The sequence below is a fragment of the Filicampus tigris genome, chromosome 10, assembly GCF_054856515.1.
Source record: "Filicampus tigris isolate MCC_2025a chromosome 10, RoL_Ftig_1.0, whole genome shotgun sequence".
Taxonomy (NCBI): domain Eukaryota; kingdom Metazoa; phylum Chordata; class Actinopteri; order Syngnathiformes; family Syngnathidae; genus Filicampus; species Filicampus tigris.
Genome location: NC_141226.1, coordinates 5220627 through 5230000, shown reverse-complemented (window position 1 = coordinate 5230000; position 9374 = coordinate 5220627). Strand labels below are relative to the sequence as shown.

Genomic DNA, 9374 nt, shown 5'->3' with positions numbered 1-9374 from the left:
CATTTTTTTTCAGCAGCCTCTTGAACATTGCCTTCAAAAGACAGCATTTTCCCACATTGTTTGTGTCACTGTTTAATATACGGCAACTATCACTGGGCATTGAATGAAATGGAAGGGATACATTCCAGCGGCAGTCATACACTGATGAGAGTAGTAGAAGAGCTGTCACAAAGCGGTGTGTACGGGAATTCCGTAAAGCCAGAACTGCGGTATGAAGTTCAACAACTGACACTCACATATCCAGCCCTGTTGTGTTGAAGCAAGTACCTGCAAGTATTATGTGAGTTTTTATGAATGTACGTCACATTAAACACTGGTGCTGAAGTCATGCATCTGATCACCTGATTGCGGGCTGCCGCGCGAGAAGGCATATCGCGCTATTCTGGGTTTTGGGTAAAAGGCACATTTCCAATGCTACGCAGTTATGGTTCTGATATAACAGTTCCGATCAAATGTGTGATATATGTGATGTTACATTTGACATCTGAAATGCAACATACTGCCCACTTCATTATCAAAGTATTTCAAGTGTTATGGTTTAACCATCACACTAAGTGTAAAGGAAGGTAACCAAAGTTAAGAGTTCAAAACAAATATTCTACTCTTCTTATTGCAAAAATGCAGAGCCAATGAACAAGTCAGTAATATCCCATGTCACAGTAAGTAAGAATCATGAGAGTACATGCAACAAAGTAGAGGACAAGAACGACAAAAAATCGTGTAGTCTGAGAAGGCCATTAAGTGACTCATGTCACTGTTTTCGTTGCCTGAATACACCAAACAACCCCCATGTGCAGACGTCCAAAACACAACTCACAACCTAAGTGTCAACCCCTGGCTGCAACAATTCAGTTGTCATATTTAATGTTTTACACACCTATACTGTAGTGTAGTAGGCGGACACAGGTCCCCAATCTGTACATATCGTACTTTGACTTACAAGTGCCACCGCGCTGTCGCTTTGTCGATATATATTGGTTGTTTAATGAGCTGAATTTGAGGTATGCACAAGCTTCAGAGTGAAGTGGGGGGGGAGTCAACATGTAAGGTATTGTAATGCCCTTGCAGGTGGGCAAGGTGAGCCCACTAATACTTAAGCCTCCCTTTCATGGCAGCGCTGGGGTGAAAAGGAAAAACAAGCACGACTTGTGACTGATCCCTCATTTCATTTCTGAGATACTATTAGCACACACAGGTTTCCATGTGTGTTTGATACAAGTCTAACACGATGTCCTGTTTGGTATGATAACATATCGTAGTGTCTACTATGGATTAAAGAGGTAATTGACAGTAAACTCACATTTCCAACCAAAACACAGATTTTGTATGCCCGTGGTTGATAACGAACAGCAACACGGTAGGGATGTAACGATTTATCGAAAATCAATATAAAAGCTTAAAATATGGATCGATGTAAAAATACAAAAGAATCGATTTGCAACGCCCTGTTAACTAGCCGCTCTCTCTCATCATTCCCATATGCAATGCACATGAGCAGTAGTGGTAATCCGGGTCATCTGTGATGTAACCAGAAGTACTATGGGTAATGGCGTTAGCAACACGGTCCAAAGTCCGGGCATATTCACAAAATTACTTAAAACGATGTAAATCTCCCTTTCATAGCAGCACGGCGGTGATAAACGAGCATCTAAAAAGAAAGCATGTCGTGGGTGACGCTCATTTCATTTCTCACATTGGAACAGTAGTCGCTGGAAGCTAGCTGGAGTTAGCACACAGACTCCCCTGTCTCGGTTTCTGATGGAACGTCGCATTTGAGGTGCACTAACATATTGTAACTTCTACTAGCGAATATGGAGGAATTAGTCAGCAAACTGACGTTTATTAAAAACCAAAACACAGTTGTATACCCGCGGTCGACATCAAACAGCAAGAGAGCCTCTCTTGCTGACCATGAGTGCCTAACTCACTGAGAGCACGTACCGAGTGTTAAATTTAGGAACTCGGAAATTACGCCAATCTAAATTAACGCAACTTATTCTCCACAAACCCTTAATGCCAACACCTAACAAAATAAATGACATACATAGGTCTTTAGAATATACTAATTTAAAGTGCTAAAAAAACGTATGTTCCTTCTAATTATTAAAGTTTTTTTCCATTCTGTGTGCAGACCACATTTGAATGTGTGGATTTTGGATTAAGATTAAATAAAAACAAAATTACAAAGTGTGAAGTATTTAGTTTAGTTTTATTTAGCAAATTGCTTTTCCCTAAGTTTACTCATTATTTCACTCTCTTCTACATTAAAAAAGGCTTGGTGCGCAAAAAAAAGTATGTCTTTTTGCTATTTATAACTAGTTTCATATTAGTGCAACTCAGCATAATGTATACTTTTGGGTTCCATTTTAAAATGCACTAAACATTTACAGGTAAAAAAAAATGAAGGCCACACTATTGCCTTCAACTTCAATTACTTCATTTATAAACATGTCAGGAATGCTGGTACAAGCTACAAATTCTGATAAAAGTTGAAAGTACTTTCATCTTGTCTTTTAGTATCTTTTGTACACACCTTAAAAGAACTGACGCTGCAAACTACCGATGGTCATATAAAACCCTGGTGCAATTATGCCGCAATTTATATATGATTAGTTGACTAATTGCAACTACTGTTGGTGATTAGTTGACTAGCAAAATAGTTTGTGGCAGCCCTACATGACAAGCTTGCACCAAACATCATTGCGTATTGCGTTAGTGGATAGCTGCAGCACCACACTATCGCAAAGAGACAAGCATGGTAGCAATTTTTAAAAATTAATGAATAATCGAATCGAAAATTGGGAACTGAAAATCGAAAATCCAATCAAATCCGGGCGTGAGTGAATAGTTACATCCCTATACACGGTAGGGGTGAAACGGTATACGTGGGTGTAGGGTTGGGCGATCCGGCAAAATGATTAGATCACGATTTTTTAAAAATAAAATCACGATCACGATTTTATCACGATTCTTTTTTTTAATACTAATATGCACATTTCTGACCATTATCCTCATGTTAAACAAAACATATTTAAAATATGTATGAAACTGTAAGAGAAAAAAAATACATTTTAAATCAGCTAAGCTTTCTGAACAGGTTTTAATTTGAATAGTGACAATTTTTATCAAGATGTGCAGTGAATGCAAACATAAAAGGTAACAATGTAAACATAAAAACACCGATCGTAACGCAGGTCTAGTATTTTGAAGAGTCTTTTAAAGCCCTCGTTTTCCACTGTTCTAATGGGAATCGTGTCTTCAGCAAGGTAATAAGTCACTGCTCAGTGACTTCTTTACACCGCTTGCTTGTTTTTTCATATGGAGTGCTCGTGTTAAATGGCTGTGTTATCTTGGGTTGCGTTAGCTTGGAGCTAGCGGCTGCCTCTGGCCGTTTGCTTTGGCTGTCGGCGTAGACGTCCGAACCGAAACTCTGCAAACTTTGCAAACAACTGGTTTGCGCTTTCTCCTCCGAGGAAAAGCCAAACCAAATCGACACTGTGGATGTGGAGTTTCTTTTCGGGACCAACTCTGCTTTGTGGTGACTTTTCGCTATAGCTCCCTGCTGTATACAAACAAACAGGGAGGCGGGGAGTGTCACGTACGGTGCACTCTGCGTGCTGTGATTGGTTGGTCGGGTATACGCGTCAGCGGCTTTGCGCCGCCATAGTGCTAAACTGTATAGAATGCGCCATGTAGACGATCAAACGATCTTCCGGCTTTATGAGATCGTGAACACGTTAAATCGCTTAACGATCTAATATCGTCATATCGCCCACCCCTATTTGGATGTATTAATACGTTACGGTTCGGTCCACCTTGCGTACCATTTCTGATCAGTGTTTATTATATGCACGGGCGCTATTGACTTTTGAACGCGGGAGAGGAGAGTGGCGGAACAAAAGAAAAGCCAAAAGCCATGATAAATCATAAATGCATGATAAATGGCATTACTATTTCATACGCAAACAAGCCAGAGGTCGAAGGTCCCCCGTATACTGCGGTCTCCTGTTTGGGAACATTCCGGCTTTTCTGTTAAAATCGCCGATGGGGAAAGGTCCGTGGATAGGTCCCAAAGTTGTGTGCTGACATTGCTATACGAGATTGGCGGCTTTGTTGCAGTTAGTACGTCAAACAAAACCAATATCCGACTTTGAATGTTTCGTAGACGAGTAAGCAAGTAGTCTTTTTAGCCAAAAACATCAAACTTAAATAGCAAGATTTATCATATTGTAGCGTCTCCCAGGAACACGCCATCAGGCGTAGTTAAATTATTACGTTTTTATTAATCCATCCGGCTACTGTGCGCTGCAGCCGACGCAACAATACAACAGTACAACAATCGTTTCTTTCAAAATTATAACAGCTGTTTCTCTTCTTCGTTCTCCGCTCCTCCTCTCGCTTGCCGTACGATGCATTCATGAACCTCGGAAACATCACAACTCAGCAAAACACAAATCCGATCAGAACACAGATAACCCAATTCGTTACAATATGCTGATGAACATTCAAAGATATCAATGCCTAAAAAGTGTATATAATTTCATCAAGACTTTAAAGTCACTGTATTTTTTCATTATAAAAAGGGTTTTACTATAGTTATACATGAATGCGATTGGCTGATGGTACGTCTGTTCTGTTGTTTCGATGTGAAATGCTATTGTTGATTTAGTACAGTTGGCAGCACGTCGTGTGTTAGATTGGCTGACTTTACTAACATAAAACAAGACAGGTGCATATGTAGAATGTAGTAGAACAATAGATGGTGGAGTCTGGTGGACATCAGCTGACAAATTGGAGCGGCAGCCGGCAGTGAAATGACGATAAGTACCGTTTATCTTCTCTTGGTTCTGTTCTGTTTTAATCAGCAACGATGCTGCAGTGTTAAAAGGCACTGTTAGGAAAGAATCTACTCAGGTACATACATGTACATTTACAGTTCATGTATCCTTCTGTAAATGCAGTAAATATAAAAGTTTTCAACATAGATAGGTGCGGCTTATTTGAGTTTTTCCCCCCACAATTTTCTTAAAATAGAGTGGGTGCGACTTATATAACAGTGCGGCTTATAGCCCGGAAAATACGGTATTTAGATGTGTCATAGGCTGTTGGTGCTGAGTGTTTAAAGATTTCAGTGTGATCTTTACTGTTTGTGTATTTTTTATTCTGGTGTAATTTCTTAGAATATCACCCGAATGATAAACAGAACATGACGCATTTGCCAAAAGTCCTCAACGGCAAGACAAAAAAAGAAAACATATGACCTACTTTGTTACAATATACCTATTTAGAATGGTAAAAAATAATTGGATATGAGTTAAATGAAAACAAAATAAAATTAAAAACCAACACGTTTATTTTAGTTGTCTTTAGCACAGTGCATTTGCCCAATTTACTGCTCTGATTTCATTTACTTTTACATTAATAAAATGCTTGGTGCCGAAGAAATGTCAAATATGTTTACAAGTATTTCTTTTTGTATTTACAGTTTCATAGTATTAGTGCAAATCTGCATAGTGTATAGTTTTTTTCATTTTATTGCAAAAAAGTTGTTCTGATTAATCAATTCTAAAAATATGTGCTAGTGACAGCGCTACTTTTCATTCATTAGCTTTTAAAATTCTACATGTGTATGTTTAGAACAGAGTTTGCATGAAGTATTTAAAGAAAAAGCCCTCATTCCCCTCCTGTATTGCTGCGTGTCAGTACATCTTTCTGCAATTTATGTGGTTGGGGTCCTCATCGGTTATAACAGGTTAATTCATATTCAGACTTGTGATGCCGGTGTAGTTTACGATCGTGCACCACAAAATGAGGTAGGCAGGCGGCATTACAGTTAAGGCAGTGGTTATTTTGTTGTGACCGGCAACTCTCCTGCTCACGTTATTTTGCCATGAACGACTGATTGGTCACTCGCCGGAGGCCTGCCGTATTTAAACTATTTTAGCAACATTACAGTAGGATGGCCGAAAATAGGTTATTTTGCGCAATGTGTAGGCTGCCAAGAATCGGTTATTTAGTCGTAAGTCATGTACTGTGCGTGGTTCCTGCCTCACTTCACCTCCTTCAGTCTCTTTTTATGAAGTTTTCACATTTGTTTTATCACTGAAAATAAGTTGTTATCGGCATTACCAGCCAAACCCTGACCATAACCCTCTGAGCAGAGTTATCATGGACATTCAACCGTTTCTGGGCTGCTTTGAAGGTTTGGGCAACTCTACTCCAGTACGACACGCTTTGCAACTTTTCAAATGCAGCAATTATGTCGTCTTCTTTAAATGTGGAAAATTCATCACCAAGGCAGAGCGAATCAGACTTTATTATGGCAGCATTCACGGTCAAACGAGGCAAATTTGGCATCGATTACTGCTCTCCCGACCAAGTTTTCTTGCATGATTCATTGACAAAACAACGCTAGTTGGCAAGCTGTCGGTCATGGCAAAATAACCACTGCGTATAGTTCATTGCTATGAATAATTAGATCCACGTAATAACTGTCACTGATACTAGATTGAGGCAATATTCATAATGCCAAAATGTTACTTTTCTATGTCTACACAATGTGACTAATGCCAGAATTTTCTAACATAGGAGATGGTAAACTCTCTCAAAGTTTTTTTTTTTTTAAGCTCAGCACAACAAACCAAAGCAATCCTGGTCTGAAAGGGTCTCTATTCAAACCACAAGAAAAGACAAACGGGAGAAAGAGCCATAGTGGTGAACATCTGTTGTGTGTACGTGTGTGTGTGGGTGTGTACGTGTGTGTGTATGCGTGTGTGGTCGGGGCCTCTTATCTCTCCCTCCGTGGCCCGCTAAACATGACGAGCTGCCATCTTGGCTCACAGACCCAAGGTAGTGGGGGTAGCGGCTCCAAGCTCGACGGCAGACAGGAGGCGGAAGACAACCATGCGGCACATTTACAAGGAGAGTGTCAGGCTATAAGAACATTACTCCGGCGTTATATTTAACAGACGAATTTATTCCGGTGATACTTTTTTTCATGATAAATTCAGCGAGCGCCAGGGTGACCATTACGCAAGTTGAGCGATTACAGAACATAATGGAAAAGAGGGCACGGTAGCATAAGCGGCATCCGAAACAACAACATTACAGCAAAAATGTTGAACAAAATAATATTGATGCAAAGTAGTTGAATAAGTTACTCAAAAAAACAGCAGAGGAGCACTGTCGGCAGGTGTTTGGAGCCGCAGTTTACTCCCGGACATGTCGAGTAACAAGTGTAACTGTAGTGATAGCCAAACTTGGTCGACGGGTGGAATTTAACACCATAAAAGTTGTTTACCGCAAATGCCAAATAACAAAAAGCAAAATGAACACGGAAAGGCAGACGTGGTTCGTATAACTCACCCAAAGTAAACGCCAAGACAAGTTAACTTTACTTGCCCAAGAGCGAAGCATCCTCTGATAAGTGCCCCGAGCAGGTTCGTAACTAGCTCGGGGGCTAATAAGTACACAATGAGGATGAGGACTGGCTAACACGCTAGCTGAACTTGTGTGTCCTAGCACTGGGCTAACCTCCAGCGGCTAGCGAGGCTAATTAGCCTATCAGTGGCGGTTCGCACGTCGTTCCCAACAGAGGAACGAGCACCGTTTTGGGGGTTTTATGTACAAAAACAGGTTGCTCCACACTTCGGCGAGTGACAACACTAGATGATACTTTTCGCGTATTGTTAACGTCGTTTAAATTGGTACAACGTAAGATAAAACAATGAAACGACGCGGTTAATGTTGATGACCGCTTGGCCTCACAATTCCCCCTCCTCTCTGTCCCTCCCGTCCAATAAAACTAGCGACTACTACGGGCACTTCTCAATGTCCCCCGTCAAATGCTGACATTAATTCGATGGAAATTGAACTTTTGTGAACCAAAGTTTACATACATGTGTTCATATATGCCAGTTCGGCATTTATCTGCGGTGTTTTGTCCGCCGGGGAAGCTCCCTGGGAGATTGGCTCATTCAGTCGGCCAGTGACTCACCTCTACGCTCCAGCCACCTCGTGTCTCCTGAAAGCTCAACACAATTAGCTAACTATGCTAACACCCACACTTAACTACTCACTCAAGTACATTTTTCACAATGAAAAAAAACTTAACAAGGCAGTGAGAAACAGGCACAGGCGAAGAGAGGTTCACCGTGCCGTCCCGGAAAAAAGCTTTCCACTTTCCAAGTAACTATCGGAAAGTGGCTTGTGTGCGTGTGTATGTGTGCGACTAGCGGGTGGAAAGCTAAACTTGCTATTGTTAGCATGTCGGCATGGCTCATACACAGACCTTCAATGACTTTCTGCCTAAATAAGAAATATAGGAAGGCGCGAGTGCATTCGTCGCCCAGATTATACGATTTCACGCGAGTTATCCCCGAATCAAACATCAATCTCCCTCACGCTCAGCGAGTGCGTTTGCCTTTCAAAAGTACCGAAAACTTGGCATTCGCCGAATAGAAACGCTTCTAATTCATAAATATTGGTTTCACATTAACTGCTACACCAAGTGCCAATGATGCGCTATACATTTTTGTTAAAAATGTGAATTTAAAATCATCTTACCCGACAAGCTTGGTCACTTCAGGCTTCTTAAAAAAAAAAAAAATCAAATCAACTCCTCGTTAGTGGTGTTAGTATTTCCGTTTGCTCGTGGGGGGAAAATCACCGTGGTCCTTTCTGGTTTTCAATAAACAGAAAGGGGGAAAAGTTGAATTTGAATGTTTATCATGAAATGTATCTCCGCTGGGTCTCGCATCTGCGACCTTGCTGACGAGTGCGCGATGCGCTTCTCTCCTTTGTGTTAATTTCACTCAAATCGAGTTTAATCCGATCGATCCCTCGGCTGGTCGGTCGCGTTCCCGAGTCCTCCCCTCCAGACACTAGCTCACCTTCCTCGGCCGGGGGGTGCGCGCTCCCGAGGACCTCTCATACAGATAAACAGGCAGCGTGCGCGGTCACTGACCCCGTCGTGCCCATATGACGCTCTGTGAGAGTCACTCGGTGGTGGCAAACAAAAGTACGTGGACGTCATTTTATGTTAATTGACTTGAAAAAAAAATTACCACGTCTAAAAAGGCCTGCACCAGTTGAATGGAAAATATCGATGGACGCAGAAAGCTTTAAACAATTTAAGAAATGAGTCAACACATTTTTAGGACTCACATAGTGTGTCTCGCACACTATAAATGAAATAAGAGTGATTTATCATAAATTCTGAAACACAATATTTACCCGTTTTGCAACAAGTTTTTATTCTACCTGTGAATGGTCAGATTTTGGTCTCTCTTTCATGCCGAAATATTTTTCTAGAATGTCACCGATGGGTTATTGGTTCACTCACTTCACTTCCATCTTGGCAATGAGTGTTCATT

At 41.0% G+C, this 9374-nt stretch overlaps 1 protein-coding gene across 5 annotated transcripts in view; it reads right to left on the bottom strand.

The window, feature by feature from the left end:
* chd7 (chromodomain helicase DNA binding protein 7) overlaps nt 1–8968 on the bottom strand; it is a 105661-nt gene extending 96693 nt beyond the window's left edge. The window contains exons 1-2 of one of the 5 annotated variants that reach the window (XM_086042687.1): nt 8766–8968; nt 8566–8679 (exon numbers count right to left, since the gene is read on the bottom strand). The gene's annotated coding sequence lies outside the window, so the exon portion shown is untranslated. Of the gene's footprint in view, nt 1–7365; nt 7511–7996; nt 8113–8565 lie in introns of those variants that run through there. The other 4 variants (XM_086042691.1, XM_086042690.1, XM_086042689.1 and 1 more) reach the window with 4 other exon arrangements.
* Nucleotides 8969–9374: the final 406 nt, after the last annotated feature.